This window comes from Hemitrygon akajei, chromosome 10 (genome assembly GCF_048418815.1).
Source record: "Hemitrygon akajei chromosome 10, sHemAka1.3, whole genome shotgun sequence".
NCBI classification, from domain to species: Eukaryota; Metazoa; Chordata; class Chondrichthyes; order Myliobatiformes; family Dasyatidae; genus Hemitrygon; species Hemitrygon akajei.
Genome location: NC_133133.1, coordinates 76,363,314 through 76,390,365, shown reverse-complemented (window position 1 = coordinate 76,390,365; position 27,052 = coordinate 76,363,314). Strand labels below are relative to the sequence as shown.

Here is a 27,052-nt window from a genome sequence, read left to right as displayed (position 1 = left end):
CTTGCTCAGTGCTCACCTGCCCCCACTAGCCATGTATTCAGTTCAGGGCCATTTGATCATCGCCGTCTGAACCACGATTGGAGTTCATTCTTCTCAGAGCGGGGAATCCAAGAAAAAAACACTCCAGTCCCTCAAACTGCACTAAAATTCAGTGAGATTCTGACTAATCAGCACTCTGTCTCCCATCACACACCTTTGTTCTCTGGACCTTCACCCTTGCCCAAGAATTATCTCTCAGACTATCAAACTTCATTCAATTGGGAGTAAATAGGTCGCAATCTGAACTCACAATGTCCTTCTCCAGGAGTTAGCTCTGCCTCCCGTTCAACGCACCCCCAACCACTCTCCCTCGTGCCTGGGGCTGCTTTATTGTTTTTGTGTACTTGGGGATTAGCTCACATGATGGCTTGGATAAAGACTTCTATCTGGAAATTGAGGATTGTGTGGTTAAGCAGTTTAAAGCTTTGTTGGCTTTTAACCTGATACAGTCCCTCTTTGATAGAGCAGCTTGTCGTGGGGTACAGTTAGTGCTGGTGTGGGACAGGGGGAGAAATTCAAAACTCCATCTCGTCATTGGATCTTCCATTCAAGTCATGGGCTGTTCTGTTTGAAATGTTCAGCAAAATTAGAAATATATCTCATGAAAGTCTAGCTCCATTGTTGGCAATCCAGATCACAAATTACCCTTCAATGCACTCACACATTGTGTCCCAGTACTCTGTACCTGCTGTCCTATCCTTCAAGGCACATCACTGTCCAAAATCAGCCTCAAGAGAATTTCATTGCTACAGAGTTGTTTTTACACCTCCAGCCACAGAGCTTCTCATCTCGGACACCCCTTTCTTAAACTTGACCTTGTGTTCTCTTAAACACTATTCTTCTCTCACCCCTGTAGCTAACTGCAGGCTCAGTTTTCACCCTGTTAAAGGTGCTATATAAACACAGGCTGCCTGGGGCTGAAACTGCAACAAAGGGTCGAGCTCTCACTCAGCACTGGAAAGAGGATACCAGGGGATTCAGCACGTCAGCCTCTGTGGAATTAGAGAAGAGACCTGGAGATGTGCAGTCAATCCTTGTGAGTGTGTGTGAGAGAGAGAGAGAGTGATTTAGCAAACAGGAATCCAGCAGTGCACAAGGTTGGTCACAAGGTGTACAGCGTTATCTCAGGGATCAGTATTGTGCCTAAACCACCACTGATGAAGGGTCCCAGCCCGAAATGTCGACTGTTTACTCATTTCCATAGGTGCTACCTGGCCTGCTGAGTTCCTCCAGCATTTTGTGTGTGCTGTTAATGTGTGATTTGGAAGCCTCGCGCTGACACAATAATGTTGTTGTCTTTTTGGATTTACTCTCAGAGTAACTAATCAACCCTGGAGCCAGACTTTGCGATTAAGTGACCACTGAATTACAATGCCACCAAACACCAAGCAAGCGATATTCGAGAGCACTGAAAATTCAGGACCTTCTCAGCTGCTGCCGTGGTCCGGACTTGGAACCGGACCTCTGTCCCGCTGTCACCTCTGGCAATCTGTCATGGTCTTCCCACTGGGGATGCTCTGCATTGTGAAATATCCTCTCGGGGGCTTCGGTGTTCCAGTACGTACGTCACAAAAAGTTAGCAGAGACTAGTTTTTACAAGTATTTAGTACTACTCAAGAAGGTGTTCTGGTCTTTATTGCATAGGATTGGAGTTGAAGAATAGGGAGGATTTGTTTCAGTTGTACAGGGTGATGGTGAGGCCATACGTGGAATATTGTTCAGGACTTTGGTCCCTTTACAAGAGAATATCATAATAGTGGAGAACAGTCAGAAATGATTCACTAGACTAATTCCTAACAAGAGTAGCAACACAGTTTGGATCTTGGAGTTTAGTAGAATGAGTGATGATCTTATTCAAACAGAATATTTTAAAGGGGCGTGACTGGGTAGATGTTGACGTACTTCTGTCAATGGGAGAATCACAAGGAGCAATGTGTGCAGGAAAGAGCCCTGAATTTAAAACTTATGTGTGTGTAGCAATTTCTTCTCTAAGAGAATGGTGTATCTGAAACTCTGCACAACTGAGCATGGTGGAGGCTGGGTCATTAGATATATTTCAAAGTCGAGTTTATTGTCAAATACATAAGCAGACGTATACACAGGTGTAATGAAAATCCTGCTTGCAGTAGTATCACTGGCACGTAATCTGTAAAATTCGTTTAATGTTATCACAGGTACAGTGAACAACTATGTTGTGCCTGCCAAATAATTTCAAGACGTCAGTGCGTTAAGGGATTACAAGGGAAAACAATAAGAGAATGCAGAATGAATGTGTTACAGTTACAGAGAAGGTCAGTGCAGCCAGACAACAAGATGCAAAGCCATAACAAGGTAAACTCGGAAGCCTAGAGTCCATCCTATTGTACTAGAGACAGTCCAATTGACTTGTAACAGTGGGATCGGAGAGGAGAGAGAAAGTCAGGGGTGAGTGGGTCTGGCAGTCAGATACATAGACAGAGTCCATGGACTGCGAGCCAGTTTCCACGATGGGCTGAGGTCTGTCCACATCTCTCTGCGGCTGCTATATCAAGCAGCTACCACAAGAAAAACAGAGTTAAATATAAATTGTGTATATTTTTGTGTATATTTTTTACAAGAACACCATTAGAGCCAAAAAGGTCCATTATAGTACATTTAAGACCAAAAAACATAGGAGAAGAACTAGGCCATTCATCCCTTCAAGTCTGCTCTATCATTCCATCATGGATGATTTATTTTCCCTCTCAACCCCATTCTCCTGCCTTTTTCCCATAACCTTTGACACCCTGACTAATCAAGAACCTACCAACCTCCATTTTATGTACACTCAATGATGTGGCCTCCATAGCAGTTTGTAGCAATGAATTCCACAGATTTACCACCCTCCGGCTAAAGAAATTCCTCCTCATCTCTGTTCTAAACGGACATATTTCCTTTCTAAGGCTGTGCCCTCTAGTTCTAGACTCACCCACTGTAGGAAACACCCTCTCCACATCCACTCTATCTAGGCCTTTCACTATTCAATAGGTTTCAATGAGATTCTCACTCATTCTTCTAAGTTCCAGCAAATAAAATCCTAGAGCCATCAAATGCTCCTCATACGTTAAACATTTCATTTCCAGAATCACTGTCGTGAACTTCCTCTGGACCTTCTCCAAGGCCAGCACATTTTTTCTTAGATAAGGGGCTCAAAACTGCTCACAATACTCCCAAGTGAAGTCCGACCAATGCCGTATAAAGCCTTGCTCTTATATTCTAGTCCTCTCAAAATAAACACTAACATTGCATTTGTCTTCCTCACCACCGACTCAACCTACGAGTTAACCTTTAGGGAATCCTGCACAAAGACTCCAAGTTTTAAATTTTGCTGAGACGGCAACATTTTTGAATTGTCTCCCCATTTAGAAAGTAGTCTACGCCTTTATTCCTACAACCAAGGAGCATGATAATACACTTTCCTGCTCTATATTCCATCTGCCACTTCTTTGCCCATTCTACCAATCTGTCTAATCCTTTCAGCAGACTCCCCACTTCCTCAGCACAACCTGCCTCTCCACCTATCTTTGTATTGTCCACACACTTGGCCACCAAGTTGTCAGTTCCATCATCCAAGTTGTTGACGTACAATGTAAAAGGAAGTGGTCCAACATAGAACCCCGTGGAACGCCACTCGTCACCGGCAGCCAACCAGAAAAGGCTCCCTGTATTCCCACTCTTTGCCTCCTGCTAATCAGCCACAGCTTTATCCATGCTAGTATCTTCCCTGTGATACCATGGGCTCTTACTTTGTTAAGCAGTCTCATGTGTGGTACCTTCTCAAAGGCCTTCTGCAGACCAAGTAAGCAATATCTGTAGACCCGGCTGGAAGCCCGAGGAGAATTTATTCGTTATATAGACTGGGAAAGCACTAGATCTTTTTTCAATATCCACTGATTCTCCTTTGTCTACCCTGCTTAGTATTTAATAATAAGTACTCCATTTTGAGTACAGCTGGGGACGACCTTCCTGGAGGAAGCAACAGTAGCCGTGCCTCTGGCACTGAGTCTGGCCCTGTGGCTCAGAAGAGTAGGGAACTGAAGAGGATGGCAGCACTAATAGGGGACTCTATAGTCAGGGGGACAGTTAGACAATTCTGTGGGCACAACAAAGAAACACAGATGGTAGATTGCCTCCCAGCTGTCAGGGTTCATAATGTTTCTGAATGTGTTCACAATGTCCTGAAATGGGAGGGTGAGCAGCCAGAGGTCGTGGTACATATTGGTACCAACAACATAGGTAGAAAGAGGGAGAAGATCCTGAAAGCAGAATACAGGGGGTTAGGAAGGAAGCTGAGAAGCAGGACCTCAAGAGTAGTAATCTTGGGATTGAATATAGGAATAGAATGAGGTGGTGCAAAAATAACTGGCTGAAGGATTGGAGTAGGTGGGAGAAGAGTTTCAGATTCAGAAGAGGATCATTGGGAAAGGACTGGGTTAGTTGAAAGTGGCATATATCAGCGGGCACAGAGGGATGAGCCACTGCCTGAGAACTCCGGTTTGATTCTGACTGCCGGTTGCACGTATTCACTGTGACTGATTGTATTGTTAAGGATGAGGGTTGGGTTATTTGGAGGCATACGTTAAAATAGGCCAAAGTCAGCGATGTTTGCTTAAGGGGAAATCTTGCTTGACAAACGTGTTAGAGTTCTTCGAGGAAGGTAACAAGCAGGGCAGACAAAGGAGAGATAGTGGATGTCATTTACTTGGATTTTCAGAAGGCATTTGAGAAGGAGCCACACATGAGGTTGCTTAACAATCTATGCATTACAGGAAATACTGGCATGGATAGAGGAATGGCTGACAGGCAGGAGATAGCGAGTGGGAAGAAAGGAGGCCTATTCTGGTTGGTGTTCCTCAGGTGTAGTATTGGGACTGCTGCTTTTCACATTGTTTGTCAATGATTTGGATAATGGAATTAATGGCTTTTTGGCAAAGTTTGTGGATGATACGAAGACAGGTAGAGGGATAGGTAGTGCTGAGGAAGCAATGTGATTGCAGAACGACTTAGACAAACTGGAAGAATGGGCAAAATAGCGGCAGATGAAATACAGTTCTGGGAAATTTATGATAATGCATTTTGGAAAAAGGAACAATAGTGCAGACTATTATCTAAATGGGGGGAAAATTCAAACTTCAGAGGTGCAGAGGGACTTAGGAGTATTCATACAAGCCTCTCAGAACATTAATATACAGGATGAGTCTGTAGTAAGGAAGGCAAATGAAATGTTGGCATTTATTTCGAAGGAAGTAGAATATAAAAACAAGGAGATAATGCTGAGCCTTAATAAGACACTAGTCAGGCTGCACTTGGAGTATTGTCAACAGTTTTGGGCCCCATATGTCAGAAAGGATGTATTGTCATTGGACAGAATCCAGAGAAGGTTCACAAGAATGATTCCAGGAATGAAGGGGTTAACATATGAGGAGCGTTTGGCAGCTTTGGGCCTGTACTCACTAGAATTTAGAAGAATGCAGGGGGATCTCATTGAAATCTACTGATATTGAAAGGCTTAGATAGAGTGCATGTCCAAGAGTCATAGAGAAGTACAGAAGCAGGCCTTTTGGCCCATCTAGTCATGCCGAACCATTCTGCCTACTCCCAACGACCTGCACCAGGACTTTAGCTCTCCATACCCCTACTATCCATGTAGTTATCCAAACTTCTCTTAAACTTTGAAATCGAGCTTGCATGGACCACTTGTGCTGGCAGCTCATTCCACACTCTCACAACTCTCTGAGTGAAGAAGTTACCCCTCATGTTCCCCTTAAACTTTTCACCTTTCCCCCTTGCATACATCTACTGATGCCTCTGGACACATCATCAGTGATGTTCCTGGAATCATCGGGTGTTTCGGGTCTTTCAACATCATACTTCCTTCTCCAGGTGACCCAGCCGGGGCTGATCAGACCCCAGCTTGTGTCCAGATGGCTAGCTACACATGACTCCATGGCTCCCCTCTCTTGAGCCACAGCCACCTTGAGGCCCTCTCTGCCGCATCGGTGGTACTGCGGATGGCTCTCCTCTTCCTCTCTCCCTCAATGCCCAAATTGCTGAAGGCTCTGGCTAAAGAACAGGCTACGAATCCCCTACAACCAACTTCCACTGGGAGACACCTCGCTCTCCATCCAGCCTGCTGGCAGTCGCTGACCAGTCCTGCATACTTCGATAGCTTCCTTTCAAAGGCCTCTTCCAAGTGATCTTCCCATGGGACTGTCAGCTCCAGCATCACCACCTGCTTCGTAGACTCAGACACAACGACAATGTCTGGTTGCAGGATGGTGGCTGTGATATGGTTGGGGAACTTCAGCTACCTTTCGAGGTCCACCAACAGCTGCCAGTCCCTTGCAGAGGTCAGGATACCTGCAGATGTTCTTTTGGTGGGTATTGGCTGCTCCCCAGCTCTGACAAAGGCAATGGCCTGCTTGGAGGGTTGGGACCGCTTCGTCCCCTCCACTCTTGTGCTGATGGCTTCAGCGATGGTCTTCAGGACCTGATCATGCCTCCATCGGTACCGTCCCTCACCAAGTGCCCTTGTGCAGCCGCTGAGGATGTGCTCCAGGGTTTCTCGCTTGGAACACAGTGGGCACGCTGATGACTCTGCTTTGCCCCACGTGTGCAGGTTTGATGGGCTTGGAAGCACATAATTCACTGCCTGAATGAGAAATTGGATGCAGTTTTCGAAAAGCTCGGCTTTCGAAAGCTCAGCCCAGGTCACTTTCCTCTCCACTGCATTCTCCCATCTTGTCCAAACTCCCTGTTGCTTCATTCCCACCGCCTTGCAGGTTCTCGTCTCCTCCACTGCTGCTCTCACCTCCTCCTGAACTAGATGGCACCTTTACTTCCCTCTGATGGTGTCCATCTGGGGAGTTGGAAAGGATCCTAGCCCAGCTCGGCCTCGTGTGACGACTCCCACCAGCCTCCTGTGACGCAGCCTTTCCTCTGCTTCCTGATCAGCTTCCTCTGCCCTCCACTTTCTGCCAGTCCTCACTTGGACCCCTGCTCTAGCCACCTTCGGATCACTTGAGTCCCTGTACTGAATCACTTCTCTGGCTCTTGTTACTTTGAATTCCTCCTCCAGGGATTTGAAGGGCCGTTGCAGTTTATTGTGGTGTCCATAGAGGGCAATGCTGCTCAGGCCCCTCGGCAGCCCCAGCCATCTTCTGAGGTGTTGCTGACCCTCCTCTCTAAGGGTTCGACTGTCGAGATCAGAACTGCATACACAAGGAGGGGCCACAGGATTCTGGGAAGAATGCCATGCTGATACACCCAGGCTTTGAACTTCCCAGGTAGGTCAGACTTGTCCACGGATTTCAGCCAGCCATCCAACTTGGTGCAGGTCACCTGAATGGATGTCGTGTCCCTTAGAGAGCTGTCAAACACCTTACCTAAGCTCTTGACTGGCTTTTTTGTGATGGTTGGGATGGCTGAACCTGCGATGCTGAACTGGAACTTGTTTTCCACCTTGCCTTTGCTCAGCACCATTGATCTTGATTTGTCTGGTTTGAAACGCATCCGGGCCCACTCCACCAGCTTTTCGAGCCCCTGCAGATTCCACTGGCAGTCTGGGGCTGATTCTGTGGTGACTGTGAGGTCATCCATGAATACCCTGATGTGTGGTTGCCGTTGAGTGGAATTCATTCTGGGCCCTCTGCACTCTGTTTCAGCAGACTTGGTGAGCATGTTCATGGCTAGGGAGAACAGTGTCACTGAGATAGTGCACCCTGTGATGATGCCAATCTCCACCCTGTGCCAGCTTGATGTAATTGCTCCTGAAGAGACCCTCGTCCTGAAGTTGCTGTAATAGTCAGCGATAAGGTCTCTGATTCTGCTGGGGACGTGATGCTTGGTCAGTGTGAGCTGCACCAGCTTGTGCGGAATGGAGCCATATGCATTTGCCAGTTCGAGCCACAACACTGACAGGTTGCCCTTGTTCTCTCTGGCCTCCCTGATGATCTGTGTCACCACACCGGTGTGCTCCAGACAGCCCAGCATCCCTGAAATGCCACCCTTCTGGACTGATGTATCGATATAGGTGTTCTCTGCTAGGTAGGTGTGCAGCCGATTGGAAACGGGGCTGAAGAAGATCTTCGCCTCGACACACAGCAGGGAGATGATGCGGAACTGGTCTATCTGGGTGGCGTTTTCCTCCTTCGGGATCCACACCCCTTCAGCCACTCTCCACTGATCTGGTATCTTCCCCCTTCTCCAGAAGACTCGCAGGACCTTCCACAGACACAGCAGGAGCTTGGGGCAGTTCTTGTACACTTTTTACAAAGTGCTGCTCGGTCCTGGAGCCGAGCTTGCCCTTGCTTTGTGGACTACCTCTCTGACTTCCTTTAGCTGCAGCTCTGACATGTCGAACTGCACATCCGGTTCAGGCGGGCCTATTAGGATGTTGCACTCTCCCAGCTCCTGCTGTCTTTCAGGATCACTGTATACCTTCTTCAGATGTTGGTCTGTGTCTTCCTGCGAACAGGCCAGTTTCCCGCTGCGCTTCTGCCCCAGAAACTCCTCGGTGAACTTGAAGGGGTTGGTGATAAAGGCTGCACGTTTTTGGGCCCTTTCACGATGCCGTCTCCGATGCCAGTCTGCCCAGCAGAGAACCCTGATCTTCTTTCGTAGTATGCACATCAGTTGGGCCAAGCCGATGCGCTCCTCTTCTCCTGCCTCCTTGTACTGGGACTTCAGCGCTTTCATCTCCTGCCTGATGTTGTGGATCCTCAACGCTCTTTGGTTCTTTGAGTAAAGTGTTCTGGAGCCTTTCTTCTCCTCTTCTCTGAACCGTTCAGCTGCGAAGCTGACAATGATTGTTGTCATGGCTTGCAGCTCCCTTCGCTGTTGCCTCCAGAATTTGGTTAACATCTTTGTCAAACTGTTTCCACAGTGACGTCATGTTAGCTGCAGGCCATTTGATCCACCTCTTGTTGGACTTGATGTTAGAGGGGTCAGTTTGCAACACTTGGAGGTTCCGGGCACTATGGGGTGATTCCGGACCTGGCTCCTCCTTCGTCTCACCAGGTTGGACACCTGCGCGTTGAGCTGCTCCTGCTCCCACCGGACTCTTCATCCTCGCTTGGTGGATCTTCAAGCCGCGATCGTTCTTGCAGATTTTGCCACATGCACTGAGGACCTCACGAGGTCTGTACACACCAGCTGTGTGGTGGAAAAGGCACAACAGCTCCTCTTTCACTCAGATCCTCCAGACCTGTAAACTTCCTCTGTACTCTTTCAACATTATTTATATCTTCCCTGTATATAAATGACTCAGACTGCACACAGAATTCCAAATTAGGTCTCTCTAATATCTTATGCAACTGTAAAATAACATCTCATCTCCTGTACTCAATACATTGATTTATGAAGGCCAATGTGCCAAAAGCTTTCTTTACGACCCAATCTACTTGTGACACCACTTTCAGTGAATTATGCACCTGAATTCCCAGATCCTTCTGTTCTACTGCACTCCTCAGTGCCGTACCTCTCATGTGTAAAACCTACCCTGGTCAGTCCTACCGAAGTGCAACACTCACACTTGTCTGCAATAAATTCCATCTGCCATTTTTTAGCTGGTCCAGATCCCACTGCAAGCTTTGATAGCCTCCCTCGCTGTCCACTACACCCCCCACCTTGGTGTTGTCTGCAAATTTGCTGACCCAGTTAACCACATTATCATCCAGTTCTTTGATATAAATGACAAACAACAAAGGACCCGGCACTGCTCCCTGTGGCACACCACTGGTTACAGGCTCCAGTCAGTGAGGCAACCCTCTACTACCACTCTCTGGCTTCTCCCACAAAGCCAGTGTCTAATCCAATTTACTATCTCATCCTGAATGCCAACTGATTGAACCTTCTTGACCAACCTTCCGTGCAAGAACTTGTCAAATGCCTTGCTAAAGTCCATGTAGACAACATCCACTGCCTTTCTTTCTGGTAACTTCCTTGAAAAACTCTACAAGACTGGTTAGACATAACTTAGCATGCATGAGGCCACGTTGACTATCCCTGATCAGTCCACGTCCATCCAAATACTCATATATCAAGTCCCTTAGAATACCTTCCAATAACTCACCAGCCTATAATTTCCTGGTTTATTCTTAAAGCCTTTCTTAAACAGAGGAACAACATTAACTATCCTCCAGTACCTCACCTGTTGCTAAGGATGATTTAACGATCTCTGCCAGGGCCCCAGCAATTTCTGCACTTGTCTCCCGCAGGATCTGAGGGAACACCTTGTCAGGCCCTGGAGATTTATCCACTCTAATTTACCTTAAGACAGCAAACACCTCCTCCTCTGTAATCTGTATAGGGTCCATGACCTTGCTACTGCTTTGCCTCACTTCCATAGACTCTGTGTCCATCTCCTGACTAAATACAGATGTTAAAAAAAACATTTACAATCGCCTCATCTCTTTTGGCTCCACACACAGAATAACATTCTGATCTTCCAGAGAACCAATTTTGTCTCTTGAATTCCTTTCACTCTTAACATATCTGTAGAATCCCTTAGGACTCTCCTTCACCTTGTCTGCTTGGGCAACCTCACGCCTTCCTGATTTCTTTCTTAAGTGTTCTTTTTCATTTCACAAGTACCTCATTTGTTCCAACCTGTCTGTACCTGTTATGTACCTCCTTTTATTTCCCCCTTAATCGGGACCTTAATACCTCTTGAAAACCAAGGTTCCAGACACTTGTTATCTTCACCTGTTATTCTGACAGACACATACAAGCTTTTACTCACCAAATTTTACTTTTAAAGGCCTCACGAAGTACACCTTTGCCAGAACACAGCCTCATTTTGCAGAATGACTGAAGCAGGTGAGTCAGTGACCGATTCCATTTTAATAAATTTGACGTTCACTTCTGGTGTAAGCAATGTTGCTTGTATCTTGTTAGCGTTCACATTATAATTTGCTGATGATACAACCATTGTTGGTAGAATCTCAGGTGGTGACGAGAGGGCGTACAGGAGTGAGATATGCCAACTAGTGGAGTGGTGCCGCAGCAACAGCCTGGCACTCAACGTCAGTAAGACGAAAGAGCTGATTGTGGACTTTAGGAAGGGTAAGACGAAAGAACACATACCAGTCCTCAATGAGGGATCAGAAGTGGAGAGAGTGAGGAGTTTCAAGTTCCTGGATGTCAAGATCTCTGAGGATCTAACCTGGTTCCAACATATCGATGTAGTTATCCTCTCCTTCGGTTGTCCATCGGAATCTGATGACGACATCCACTCCTTTAACGGTGAGATCTTTGATGACTATACAGTCCTATCCTGGACCCACAAGCTCTATTGCAGGTGGGACATGTATATGTGGTAGTGGTGGTAGTGATGGCAACCATGGCTGCATTTCTCCTGGCTCTCTTCTGTTTGTTCTTTCCATCTCCAGAATACAAACCCCATCCCTACACAGCTGTCGCCAAGTGATACGGTCAGCAGCAACGTCCTCCAGGTCCTCTGGTCTGATCTTGCACTTCCTTAAAGCGTTCTTCATCTGATCCTTATAATACCTCTTCGGCCCTCCAGCTGAGCGTCAACCATGATGTAGCTGGCCGTATAGCACTCTGCGGGGTAGCCGACACGGGGGCATCCTTATCACGTGCCCCAACCACTGCAGCTGACACTGGGTGATCATGGCCTCAATACTTCTGCAGTTGGTCTTTACAAGTATTTCAGTGTGAGGCACCTGCTCACGCCAGGTAATTCCCAGGATGTGCTGAAGGCAGCTGATGCGGAAGCGCTCTAAGGACTTGATGTGACGGCTGTAGGTTACCCAAGCTTCACAGCTATAAAGGAAGGTGGTGACACAGACCGCTTGGTATACAGTGACCTTTGTGGAGGGCCGAAGGCTCCTGTCCTGAAAGACTCTACGCTGAAGTCTCCCAAAGGCAGCTGATGCCTGTTTAATGCAGCTCTGCGTGTCGTTGTCAATGCTGCTATCCTCAGAGAGAATGCTCCCCAGATATTTGAAAGGTGGCACCGCTGACAGCTTTTCATCACCAACAGTGAAGGCAGATAGGGTGGGTGGGACACTCATACTCCATTGGCAAACCACTTCTGTCTTGTTGGTACTGCGGCAATAGTAGGGGCACATCACTCCTTTCTGTGGCTGGGAAGGTCCTGGCTAAGGTGATGCTTCAGAGGCTCATCAGCAACATCACTGAGTCAATTCTGCCGGAATCGCAGTGTGGGTTTAGGAAGAACAGGAGCACGATCGACATGATGTTACCAAGCTTCTCCACAATGAGATTGAGGATAGCAGCGGTGTGGCAGTGGCATCATAAATAACAGTCAGATTAGATGGCAACCTCTTTGACATCAGGAGGTTCCACGCATCCACCAAACTCTGTCGAGAGTGGGTCCTGGAGCTGCAGTATGCAGATGTCTGTGCTCTTGTGGCCCATACTCCGGAGAATCTTCAGACTGTCCTTGCTGTGGTGGTGAGAGCGTACAACAGGATGGGGCTGACCATCAATACCACCAAGACAGAAGTGGTTTGCCAATGGATGTCGTCATAAAGAAGGCTATACTTTATTAGGAGTTTGAAGAGATTTGGAATGTCAACAAATGCACTCAAAAACTTCTATAGTTGTACCATGGAGAGCATTCTGACAGGCTGCATCACTGTCTGGTATGGAGGGAGGGGCTACTGCACAGGACCGAAGGAAGCTGCAGAAGGTTGTAAATCTAGTCAGCTCCATCTTGGGTACTAGCCTACAAAGTTCCCAGGACATCTTTAGGGAGCGGTGTCTCAGAAAGGCAGCGTCCATTATTAAAGACCTCCAGCACCCAGGGCATGCCTTTTCTCATTGTTACCATCAGGTAGGAGATACAGAAGCCTGAAGGCACACACTCAGCGATTCAGGAATAGCTTTTTCCCCTCTGCCATCCAATTCCAAAATGGACATTGAATCCTGGGACACTACCTCACTTTTTAAAAAATATACAGTATTTCTGTTTTGCATTTAAAAAAAAATCTATTCAATATATGTAATTGATTTACTTGTTCATTTATTATTATTATTTTTTCTCTCTCTGCTAGATTATGTATTGCATTGAACTGCTGCTGCTAAATTAACAAATTTCACATCACCTGCCGGTGATAATAAACCTGATTCAGATAAATCTCAAGGCCTCGCAGTCCTCTGTCGCTTCCATCATTATCAGAGTTTTCATAAATAACATGCAGATTAATGCTCTTTTTGAAACTAATTTGACTTTTATCTCCTCACTGAGTAATCCATTTGTTTTTGTCTGCTGACATGCTCTTTGTATATGTCCTAATTTGAGTCCTTGAAAATGAGTCGATAGTTTGTGGGATCAGTTCAGCGTTGGGTGGGAGATGCTCCTGCCATCAGGTTGGAGGCTACCCACATGGAATATGAGGTGTTTCTCCTCCACCCTGAGAGTGGCCTCATTATGGCAAAAGAGGAGGTCATGGGCTGACGTGTGGGAATGGAGATAGAATTAAAATGGTTGACCACTAGGGAATTCCACTTTCGGCAGATGGAGCGGAGGTGCTCGACAAAGCAATCCTCCAATTTACTAGTGTAGAGGAGGCTGCATCGGGAGCACTGGATACAGTAGACAACCACTACTGATGTGCAGGTGAAGTGCTGGCTCACCTGGAAGGACTGTTTGGGGCCCTGAGTGGAGGTGAATGGGCAGGGTGGCATTTCTTTTGCTTGTAGGAATATGTGCCAGGACGGAGAGTAATAGGGAGAGACAGATGGACAAGGGAAGAGGTAGCTATCCCTGCTGAAAGCGTAGATTGAAGAAAAGGTGTTGCGTATTTAATATTTCAATAACATTTGAGTAATACTGTATTTGCACAATAGTTGTCATCTTGGTTCGTGTGCAATCTTTCCATTGTGTTTCTATGTATTTACTGTGAATGGCCACAAGAAAATAAATCTCAGGATGGTAGATGTTGACCGATATGTACTTTGATAATAAATTTAGCTTGAACTTTGAACAATAATATGTAGATGCTGCTGAGTTCCTCCAGCATTTTGTGTGTTGTTCTATTGCTCACTTCCGTAATACTGACATATTCTGGGTAATTCCCTGAAACTACTGGCACACCATTCCCAGTGACCTCAGATAAAAACTGGAATGGTCCTGGAGCTGCCCCTGTAAATACTGACATACCCTCTGTGACCTGAGGGTAGCTTCAATGCATCTTCCTTCAGTAACGCTCACCATCCGGGACATGCCATTTTCTCCATCACGGATGAGGCATAGGATCCTGAAGACACACACTCAGTGAATCAGAATAGATTTTCCACCATGCCATCAGAATACCGAACATAAACTCATTATCACACTATTTATATTTGTTTTGAGATTTGTAGGATTTCCATAAACAAACAAAACTGCTAGAACAAATTTCATGTAATCCAGTATGATAATAAATCGTTTCTGATTCTACTGGGGACATCCTGTAAATAGTGACTCTGTCTCAGGGACTGTTTAAATATTGACACATTCCCAGGGACCAACACAGTCGTCAGGTCCTCTGAAAATGCATACACTCTCTCCAGGAGCTTCTGTAAATAATGACACAGCCCATCAAATACTGACATACTCCTGGGGACACACAATGGGAGTTCTCTGTGAACACGACTAGCGCCAAAGGAGCACCTGTAGATACTGACACGCTGTGAACATTGACCACTTTCCCATGGCTGCCCGGTCAGGTACCGGCACAAGCCTGGTGGTGCCTTGGAAATGCTGACACTTTCTGGTTGATCCCCTATGAAGTGGTAACACGGACACATGATGTAAAATGCTCCTGTAAAGCTGAATATAAGGACAGCAAGTCAATAGGATATTCTGGGTTACATTACAACACTGAAATGATTTATATGTCAGTGCCACCTAAATGTGATGATTGCATCTGATTCTAGAACCTCCTCTGGCAGTATTTCAGATATCCAACACTCCCAATGTTCAGGCACCCTTTAAATCTCCTTCCTCCCACATTACACAAACTCTACTCGCCTGCAACAGGATCGCACTACATTTACCCCCCATCAACCCCGCCCCACTCTCTCCCCTTTCACCCCGCCGTCAGAACTCAAACTCTGTCCCCGGTTGTGTAACTCTTGTTCTGTTCGCAGGGATAAGAGTCCGGGAGATCAGTGGAGAGCGACAAAAGGACATGAGTCATAGGCAGAGCAGAACGGTGACCTGCTCCCCACAGTCCTCTGGAGCGGAGGCGCTCTCCCCATAATGCCCTGGAACGGTGACCTTCTCCCCACAATACGCTGGAAGAGCGACCTTCTCCCCACAATGCCCCGGAAATGCGACCTTCTCCCCACAATGCCCGGGTCACGGTTCCCGCTTAGAGATGTTAATCATTTGCCCCACAAACCAAATTAACAAAGTAAAATAGGAAAATAATTCCCAGCCCGAGAGTTTCGTCCTTCCCACTGGCACCTGTGGCAAGCCCACCCTTTCCAATCTGATCGACGGAGTGTTAACCATTTTTGATATCCATGAAAACGTGCTACATGAAAAGGCCCAGTTGTGAATTGAGTCCCGCTAAAACGGTTGGAAAACAAACTGGCGTCTCGAAGGCAATCACCTTGATGTGCAAGTGTAAGCTCATGCAGGATTCCAAAGGCCCAAAGAGCTGCCCGTTATTGCTTGGGAGCCTGCTCAGAAGGGTGAAGGGTGGCGATGTTGGGTACAAGAGTGACTACAGTGCTATTGGTTTTAAGAAATGTAGTGGAACACGACTTACTATATTGACTGTAAATGCAGGAATTGGAGAGAGATTGCATAGTGTCCACACTTATGTGTGGAGTCTATTGTAAAAAATGGAAGGTGCTGGGGATTTAACAAGAATTGGCTGGAGGGGATTGGGAAGGTTAAGTGAAAAACTGAGTCTGTGGAAAAGGCATTTTGTCAATAACTGGGAAGAACTTGTTCAGGTACAATCTGCTCTCAGAGCTGCCGTACTTGGTGCAGATGTGGCCTTTTACTTACTCCTTTGCCTCAGTAATCACCTGGGATGCTTTCCATTTGATCTGGGGGTCCAGGATGGATTGAGCCTGATGGGGCATGGTGCACAAGACCCCAAAGAATAAAGGTAAAAGTGTATCCAACATTGCCCTCATCCTGATGACCCCCCTTGTGTGTGGATCCAAAGCACGCGGGCACCGAGTGCCGGTACCTGTCTCTCGTGTTGTGGAAGATAAACCTTGGCCCTTGTACCGCGCTACATCCCAGCCTGCTGCATCACCTTCCCTTTGTGGACGATACTTCCATCTGCCCACCAGACAGTGGTCAGTGTGCAGCATCCTACAGATAAACAGTGGCACTGGGAGACTATTGATATAGTGGAGTGGTTTCCTGAGCGGACTGCCCAAACCAGCTTTCAAAATGTTCCATGGCCAGAGCTCACAAGCACCAAGATCTTGCTTGTTTGGCTGTGAGTGGCCTCCCGCGGTCAGATCCTTCCTCTACGGACAGCAGATACTATAAACTGAACGTAACAACAGGGCTGTGGGTGTTTCCCCTCTCTTCCTTTGTTTGTGTTCTGAGTAAATTGAATGCAATAGTCCAAATATGGCCCAACCAGAGCTTTATGAAGATGCAACCTAAATTCAAGATTCAAGTACATTTATTGTCAAAGTATGTATAAATTGTACAACCTTTGAGTTTTGTCTGCTTGCAGGAAACCACAAAGCAAGAAACTTGAAAGAACCCAATTAAAGAAAAGATATAAAATAAAAATAAAAGATCAACAAGAGAAAGCAAAATAAATTCATGCAAACAATTGAAGTGAACAACAGCATTCCAAACCAAAATTGATCCTCAGGGTGGAACGCCGGAGTAGGCCCAAAGCCTCGCTTCTCAGTTCATCATACTAGCGGGCATGGAGCACAGCAGTTGGGCCAGTCTTCATAGCCTCAGCACCATGGAGATGACAACTGCGGAGAATGAGTGAAATTGGCTCTCATCCCGACCGACACCCTGTCTTTTCAATCTATGGGCCGGTGATTAACAATGGAACAGTGAAAGACCCAGACACTCTGGAGAGAGGACTGAGGATTGCAAAGAGCAAGCAAAATTGGCTCTCCCCTTGGATGTGGGCTGGTGTTTAAATTGTCTAAATGGCATAAGGTACCTCACACTAGGACCTGGACAATGTTGCAAAGATGGGTCCCAGGCTAACACCAAGCTGCCCAGCAACTCACTCTGGGCCCACATTTCGTCATCCAGCCTGAAGCCACTCTCAACTTCTTCAAATCAGCTTGGCTCCAGAGTGATTCTACCTCACACCTGGGCCAGTTGTCCGAGCATTGAAGTCAAATTTCCTCTGCCTGGGTTCCAACTTCTCCTTCTGGCACCCAGTGCAATCCAGCCTTGCACCCAGGCCAGCTGTACGGACATCGGAACTCTATCTACAATGATTCATCCCCCAAACTTGCCTCCCCATCACTCCCCCTTCACTGTTTGTGGCAATAATTTAACACAATTTACTTTGGGAAAGATATTTTAGTGACGTTTTTATTTGGACTTCTTACTTTTCAACTACCAGGAAGCTGTCACACACGGTCGGTAATGCCATCTTATCCGGACACCAATTCCTGACCTACTCAGTGTTTCCACTGATAAAGACAAGCCTCCCATGTGCTTCCTTTACCACTCTATTGACTGGTACAACCACTTTCATGGACTTGGACATGTGATCCATCTTTACATCAGTGAAGTTGAGGGTCCTGTGACTTCCCTCTACATTTGATCTCGCAAAGAGTGGCACTATTAAAATCTATCTGCCTTTTCCCTGGTCTCCAAATGATCTATGTCCCACTATATCCTTTAGCAACCTACATGATCCATAAGGCCACAAACTTTGTGTCATCTGCTACTTACTAGCCCACCAATCCACATTCTCATGCAAACCATTTAGAGGTTTCAGTGAGGATCCTTATGGTACATGACTAGCCAGGACCCTGAGCCGGAGTAAGACCCCTGGACTGCTACCCTCTTTTAATGAACATGCTATTTCTGAATCCAGACAAGTAACCAAAATCCCGTGCTTCTTAATATTCCCGATAAACCTACTATGAGAGACCTTGTCAAAGGCCTTAAAAAATTCCATGCAGAGTACATCTCCGTTCATTGATCACATTGATGATCTGCAGATCTGTCTATGCCCTATTGTATGACAGAAAGGACACAGGATGGTGCAGATCCCAGAAATTCCTGTCCTGTATCACAACATCTTTGACAACAACAAGAGGGGTGTTGGGTTCTCGACCAAGCATTGACCTCGGAGGAGATGACTGACTCCATCCATTCCTTAGGCTTGAATAAAACCCCAATAAGGGATGGCCTACAGATTGAGTTGTACTCAGCTCTGTGTGGTGGATGGTCCTAAATTCCTGGCCGTATACATTGCTATGCTGCTGGCTAGCAGCATGTTGGAATCCATGAGGTAAGGTGTCTTCACTCTCATCAAGAAGAAAGGGGAGAGGGATGACCTCAGGAACTGGAAACCCATCTCACTGTTGAATGTGGATTATAAGATCCTGTCCAAAGCCATTGCTATCTGGGTCAAATCTATTCTGAACAGGTTAACTTCCTATCCAAACCAATGCTGTATTTGGCAACCTTGCACTGCTCAGAGATACCAAAGCCTACATGCAGGACAGAGAGTGGATACCTTCCTGACCGCCCTGCACCAGGAAAGGCCTTTACCTGCATATCCCAAATGTACATGATGGATGTGCTCTCCAAAATGGGTTTTAGCAGGGAAATCAGGAATTAAATCTGTAGAACAGTTTTTGGTCTTGTTTTCTCTGGTGGATTTGGAGCTCCTTTCTGGGGAAGGTGCTAAGATGGTAGCGCGATATTAATACACGGCAGCCTCTCCAGACTCTGGATTAGAGATTGCCAAACGTTATGTGGATTTTCTGGTGTAGTTTGTTTTGTCATGTGCTTTTGTGATATCATTCTGGAGGAACGTTGTCTCATTTTTTAACTGCATTGCATTTGTGGTTTCTAAATGACAATAAACTGAATCTGAATCTGAATCTAAAATCAATGGGTGGGAACCTGATAACTTCCTCTGCAATTGATGATAACTTCCTCCTCAATTGATGATAACTTCCTCCACAATTGATGATAACTTCCTCTGCAACTGGTGATAACTTCCTCCTCAATTGATGATAACTTCTCAATTGTGGACTAAGGCAGGGTTGGGTTGTCTTCTATCTTTTTACTTGTTCCATAGAACCTTTGCTGAATCCAACAGGAAGGAACAGAGCAAAAGAGGGGTGATGTGGCCAGACAATAGAGAATCTCCCTGTACCTGAGCAGCAACATCTGTTGAGATTCATCGTCACTTCACTAACTGATCAGTATCGGCGACCACTCTGGGTTGCCATTGGGGGAAGAGTGAAATCAGACTCCTCAGCGACTGGTCCTCGATCTAATGACCCTTTCATCATCAGGTCTGACTGCATGAAGGTGCTGGGGATATGGTTCTGAGCGGCTGAGGAATGTAACAAGAATTGGCTACAGTAGACAAGAAAAGCTAAGCAAAAATTGAGACTGTGAAAGGTGCACCTTCTCAATATCTGATCATAAGGCGTGAGGTGTTCTTGGGCTGCGGTACTTGATGCAGGTGTGGCCCAAACACCACTGCTCTTTTCAAAATCACCCGTACCATCTTCTGGTTCATCTGGGCATTCGAGAAGGAATGAGTCCGATGGTTGCTGGTGAACAACTCTGTGGACAATAGGGCAAAAATGTACCCACCATTGCCCACGTTCTGATGTGCGGCTGTGCGTGGATCTGAAGTAGATAGGCACCAAGTGCATTACGTTCTTTCCCTGTTATTGCGAAGAATGGGTTTGGCCCTGGTGCTGCGCAACATCCCAGTCAGCTGGATGTGGTCCTGCATGGAAAAGTTCTTCCCTCTGATCAGAAGCTCATCAGGCAGTGGTCAGCATGGAAATGGCAGGAAAAGGACTGTCAGGGAGTTTTCCAGAGCAGATTATCCAAATCATCTGCAGAGCTCCTCAATGCCGGGACTCACGGACAAGCACCAGGAGCTGACTTGGCTGGTCAGAGCCTTCCTGAGCAGTCAGAATATCACTCAGTGCACACTGCCCTGCAGATGATTGCATTGAGGAGGAGACAGAGCGTAGAAAAGGAAGTAGGGATCCTTGTCTCGGTTCATCCTGAGCAGCTATGTAACAGAGGACTCTGATATACATATTTTTCCCAAGGACACACACAGAGACATCAAGAGCTGCTGGAGGGTCATCAGCTCAGTCACAGATACTCTTTGGTCTGCCTGAACTCTGATGGTCTTCCAGTACAGGGTGTCAATAAGGGAATGCCGCTTACTGGCGTAGTCCAGGCTGCACGAGGATGTGCAGAGGGATGCACTGAAGCTCGGTGTAGCCAATGCAAAGGCTCTGTGGGATCCTTATTGACAGAGCCTGGACATGGAGGGGCTAAGTAGAAAGGGTCTATCACCCTGAAAGTCACGTGTCAACAGTGCTGTGGACACTAATGTGTTAACACTACTGAATGTACTGACCCAGTGACATGAACAATCTAAAGGCATTTGCACTGTATGTTTTCTTTCTGTACGCTATATATTTTACTATGAATAAAGTTTATTTTTCAAAGTTTTTGAAAAAGAAAAAATGATCATCTCAGGAGTCACATCAATTGCAATATTTTGTTTGTAAAAATCTGTTAACTCTGCTGACTGTACTGACAAAATAACACTACGAATGTTCCCATTCTGACATGTTGGTCCATGGACTCCTCTTGTGCCAAGATGAGACCATCCTCAGGGTGGAGGAGCAAAACTTTATATTCTGTCTGGGGAGCCTCCAATCTGATGGCATGAACATTGATTTCTCCTTTCAGTAAACACATTTTTTCCCTCCCACTCCCCTCTTCTTCTATTTCCCTATATGGCCTCTAACTTCTTCTCACTTGCTTATCACCCCACTGGATTTTTTCCTCCTTTCTTTTATCCAATGGTCCACTCTCCTCTCCTATCAGATTCCTTCCTCTCCAGTCCTTTACCTTTCCTACCCACCTGGCTTCACCTACCACCTTCTAGTCATCCTCCTCCTTCCCCTCCTCCCACCTTTTCACTTAGTCATCTTCCCCCTTCCTTTCCAGCCCTGATGAAGGGTCTCGGCCAAAATGTCGACTGTTTATTCATTTCCATTGCTACTGCCTGACCCGCTGAGTTCCTACAGCAATTTGTGTGTGTTGCTTTAGATTGCCAGTACCTGCAGACTTTCCCGTGTTTAAGAATGTAGAGGGTTTTGCACTGTTTATTCTATAGAAAAAGGGGAAGATATTTTTTTTAATCAGATTGTTCTTATCTGAATTGGGGATATATATATATATATATATAATTGATTTTTGGAGCAGGGACATGGAGTAGGAGCTCCGTGTCACATGATGACTTGCTATTGTAGTGCCTGAAGGATTGATGCACCTCTTCCCAGGAGATTATGAACAAGGTAAGGAACAGACTCACTTTCATTGATTTTTTATCACTGCTACACTGTTCTTTATTCAGCGAAGCTCTTTCTACAGTAACTGTTGTTGCTCTTCAACTTCCACAGCCACATTGCTCAGTGACCTCTTTCTCTGATTTTTATAAGAAACTGCTGCAATGTAAGATATTATTGCCACCACTTGCACTGAGGGGCTGCTGAATCTGTTGGTGCTTTGGGTTGAACAGTAGTTTTTGACAGATTCTAGATCATGGTGTCTGGGGCATTTGCCATTGCTTCCATGGTGGGTAGTGGGAGTTTTGCGGGAGCAAGAAGGGGAGGGTTATTGCTTTGCTGCTGCCTGTGCTGGGAGGGGTTGGGAGGGGCTTTGAGGTTCGAATGTTTTCTATCATTCATTCTTTGTGGGTTTTTTTTTGTTACGTGGATGTCTGTGAAGAGTAAGAATTTCAGGTTGTATACTGTATACATTCTCTGATATTAAATGGAAACATTGAAGCTGGGTTTCTGGAATTGTGAGGCAGTGGGTCCAAAGGACGGGATGGCCTGTGGTTAAGGAATGAGGGTGACGTCAGGAGGCGTATCTGCAGAGACAGCTGGAAGCCTGGATATGTCTGTGATTGCACAGGGATAGTTGGAGCTCCCATGCCTGAGGCTGATAGACTTGTGGGAGACTGGCTCTGATGCAGCAAAGTACGATGCAATTGGATGACAGAATAGACTCTACCTCTGCTCATATCCTGCACACAGTCCTCTTACCCTGATCGTCCGGAGGTGCAGCACCTCCTGAGCACTGCGAGCAAAAGTGACTCCTGTGTCTGGGTGAGAGTGACTGAAGCACAGCCGGAGGGAAGAGAGATGGGAGGAGGAAGGATATAAAAACAGAGAGTGAGCTAAGCTATTAAAACGAGCATTACTGCAGGCTGCAGAATTCTCCAACAACAGATAACTTGCTCATTCTTCCCGTCTTGATAGATTTGCTTTATATTGTCACATGTGCCAAGATACAGTTTTACATTCCATCTGTTCATTCATCACATCAGTACAGGGAAAAGCAATGACAGAATGCAAAACGTTGGAAATACAGAGAAAGTGCAGTGCCGGCATTCAATAAGATGAAATGACACGTGCTGAGGTCAGGATGTAACTGTGCCAGGACCAGATCTTTGTGACACGATATTGTAGGGGTGTAACTGTGTCGGGACCAGCTCTTTGTGACACGATGTTGTAGGGGTGTAACTGTGTCAGAACCAGCTCTTTGTGACATGATATTGTAGGGGTGTAACTGTGTCGGGACCAGCTCTTTGTGACACGATATTGCAGGGGTGTAACTGTGTCGGGACCAGCTCTTTGTGACACGATATTGTAGGGATCTAACTGTGTCGGGACCAGCTCTTTGTGACACGATATTGTAGGGGTGTAACTGTGTCGGGACCAGCTCTTTGTGACACGATATTGTAGGGGTGTAACTGTGTCGGGACCAGCTCTTTGTGACACGATATTGTAGGGGTGTAACTGTGTCAGAACCAGCTCTTTGTGACACGATATTGTAGGGGTGTAACTGTGTCGGGACCAGCTCTTTGTGACATGATATTGTAGGGGTGTAACTGTGTCAGACCCAGCTCTTTGTGACACGATGTTGTAGGGGTGTAACTGTGTCAGAACCAGCTCTTTGTGACATGATATTGTAGGGGTGTAACTGTGTCGGGACCAGCTCTTTGTGACACGATATTGCAGGGGTGTAACTGTGTCGGGACCAGCTCTTTGTGACACGATATTGTAGGGGTGTAACTGTGTCGGGACCAGCTCTTTGTGACACGATGTTGTAGGGATGTAACTGTGTCAGAACCAGCTCTTTGTGACACGATATTGTAGGGGTGTAACTGTGTCGGGACCAGCTCTTTGTGACACGATGTTGTAGGGATGTAACTGTGTCAGAACCAGCTCTTTGTGACACGATATTGTAGGGGTGTAACTGTGTAGGGACCAGCTCTTTGTGACACGATGTTGTAGGAATGTAACTGTGTCAGAACCAGCTCTTTGTGACACGATATTGTAGGGGTGTAACTGTGTCGGGACCAGCTCTTTGTGACACGATGTTGTAGGGATGTAACTGTGTCAGAACCAGCTCTTTGTGACACGATATTGTAGGGATGTAACTGTGTCAGAACCAGCTCTTTGTGACACGATATTGTAGGGATGTAACTCTGTCGGGACCAGCTCTTTGTGACACGATATTGTAGGGGTGTAACTGTGTCGGGACCAGCTCTTTGTGACATGATATTGTAGGGGTGTAACTGTGTCAGAACCAGCTCTTTGTGACACGATGTTGTAGGGGTGTAACTGTGTCGGGATCAGCTCTTTGTGACACGATATTGTAGGGATGTAACTGTGTCAGAACCAGCTCTTTGTGACACGATATTGTAGGGGTGTAACTGTGTTGGGACCAGCTCTTTGTGACACGATGTTGTAGGGATGTAACTGTGTCAGAACCAGCTCTTTGTGACACGATATTGTAGGGGTGTAACTGTGTCGGGACCAGCTCTTTGTGACACGATATTGTAGGGGTGTAACTGTGTCGGGTCCAGCTCTTTGTGACACGATGTTGTAGGGATGTAACTGTGTCAGAACCAGCTCTTTGTGACACGATATTGTAGGGATGTAACTGTGTCAGAACCAGCTCTTTGTGACACGATGTTGTAGGGATGTAACTGTGTCGGGACCAGCTCTTTGTGACACGATGTTGTAGGGATGTAACTGTGTCAGAGCCAGCTCTTTGTGACATGATATTGTAGGGGTGTAACTGTGTCGGGACCAGCTCTTTGTGACACGATATTGTAGGGGTGTAACTGTGTCGGGACCAGCTCTTTGTGACACGATGTTGTAGGGGTGTAACTGTGTCGGGACCAGCTCTTTGTGACACGATGTTGTAGGGATGTAACTGTGTCGGGGCCAGCTCTTTGTGACACGATATTGTAGGGGTGTAACTGTGTCGGGACCAGCTCTTTGTGACATGATATTGTAGGGGTGTAACTGTGTCAGGACCAGCTCTTTGTGACACGATGTTGTAGGGATGTAACTGTGTCAGAACCAGCTCTTTGTGACACGATATTGTAGGGGTGTAACTGTGTCGGGACCAGCTCTTTGTGACACGATGTTGTAGGGATGTAACTGTGTCAGAACCAGCTCTTTGTGACACGATATTGTAGGGGTGTAACTGTGTCGGGACCAGCTCTTTGTGACACGATATTGTAGGGGTGTAACTGTGTCGGGACCAGCTCTTTGTGACACGATGTTGTAGGGATGTAACTGTGTTGGGACCAGCTCTTTGTGACACGATGTTGTAGGGATGTACCTGTGTTGGGACCAGCTCTTTGTGACACGATGTTGTAGGGATGTAACTGTGTCGGGACCAGCTCTTTGTGACATGATATTGTAGGGATGTAACTGTGTCGGGACCAGCTCTTTGTGACACGATATTGTAGGGGTGTAACTGTGTTGGGACCAGCTCTTTGTGACACGATATTGTAGGGGTGTAACTGTGTCGGGACCAGCTCTTTGTGACATGATATTGTAGGGGTGTAACTGTGTCGGGACCAGCTCTTTGTGACACGATATTGTAGGGATGTAACTGTGTCGGGACCAGCTCTTTGTGACACGATATTGTAGGGATGTAACTGTGTCGGGACCAGCTCTTTGTGACACGAAGTTGTAGGGATGTAACTGTGTCGGGACCAGCTCTTTGTGACACGATATTGTAGGGGTGTAACTGTGTGGGGACCAGCTCTTTGTGACACGAAGTTGTAGGGATGTAACTGTGTCAGAACCAGCTCTTTGTGACACGATATTGTAGGGGTGTAACTGTGTCAGAACCAGCTCTTTGTGACACGATATTGTAGGGGTGTAACTGTGTCGGGACCAGCTCTTTGTGACACGATATTGTAGGGGTGTAACTGTGTCGGGACCAGCTCTTTGTGACACGATGTTGTAGGGATGTAACTGTGTCAGCACCAGCTCTTTGTGACACGATGTTGTAGGGATGTAACTGTGTCGGGACCAGCTCTTTGTGACACGATGTTGTAGGGGTGTAACTGTGTCGGGACCAGCTCTTTGTGACACGATGTTGTAGGGATGTAACTGTGTCGGGACCAGCTCTTTGTGACACGATGTTGTAGGGATGTAACTGTGTCGGGACCAGCTCTTTGTGACATGATATTGTAGGGGTGTAACTGTGTCGGGACCAGCTCTTTGTGACACGATGTTGTAGGGATGTAACTGTGTCGGGACCAGCTCTTTGTGACACGATATTGTAGGGGTGTAACTGTGTCGGGACCAGCTCTTTGTGACACGATATTGTAGGGGTGTAACTGTGTCGGGACCAGCTCTTTGTGACACGATGTTGTAGGGGTGTAACTGTGTCAGAACCAGCTCTTTGTGACACGATGTTGTAGGGATGTAACTGTGTCGGGACCAGCTCTTTGTGACACGATATTGTAGGGGTGTAACTGTGTCAGAACCAGCTCTTTGTGACACGATATTGTAGGGGTGTAACTGTGTCAGAACCAGCTCTTTGTGACACGATATTGTAGGGGTGTAACTGTGTCGGGACCAGCTCTTTGTGACACGATGTTGTAGGGATGTAACTGTGTCAGAACCAGCTCTTTGTGACACGATGTTGCAGGGATGTAACTGTGTCGGGACCAGCTCTTTGTGACACGAAGTTGTAGGGGTGTAACTGTGTCGGGACCAGCTCTTTGTGACACGATGTTGTAGGGGTGTAACTGTGTCGGGACCAGCTCTTTGTGACACGATATTGTAGGGGTGTAACTGTGTCGGGACCAGCTCTTTGTGACACGATATTGTAGGGGTGTAACTGTGTCGGGACCAGCTCTTTGTGACACGATGTTGTAGGGATGTAACTGTGTCGGGACCAGCTCTTTGTGACACGATATTGTAGGGATGTAACTGTGTCAGAGCCAGCTCTTTGTGACATGATATTGTAGGGATGTAACTGTGTCAGGACCAGCTCTTTGTGACACGATATTGTAGGGGTGTAACTGTGTCGGGACCAGCTCTTTGTGACACGATGTTGTAGGGGTGTAACTGTGTCAGAGCCAGCTCTTTGTGACACGATATTGTAGGGGTGTAACTGTGTCAGAGCCAGCTCTTTGTGACATGATATTGTAGGGATGTAACTGTGTCGGGACCAGCTCTTTGTGACACGATATTGTAGGGGTGTAACTGTGTCGGGACCAGCTCTTTGTGACACGATGTTGTAGGGGTGTAACTGTGTCGGGACCAGCTCTTTGTGACACGATATTGTAGGGATGTAACTGTGTCAGAGCCAGCTCTTTGTGACACAATATTGTAGGGGTGTAACTGTGTCAGACCCAGCTCTTTGTGACACGATATTGTAGGGATGTAACTGTGTCGGGACCAGCTCTTTGTGACACGATATTGTAGGGGTGTAACTGTGTCGGGACCA

At 46.6% G+C, this 27,052-nt stretch overlaps 1 pseudogene; it reads right to left on the bottom strand.

Moving 5' to 3' along the window:
* Positions 1 to 5,973: 5,973 nt before the first annotated feature.
* LOC140734083 (uncharacterized) lies at positions 5,974 to 8,965 on the bottom strand (annotated as a pseudogene).
* Positions 8,966 to 27,052: the final 18,087 nt, after the last annotated feature.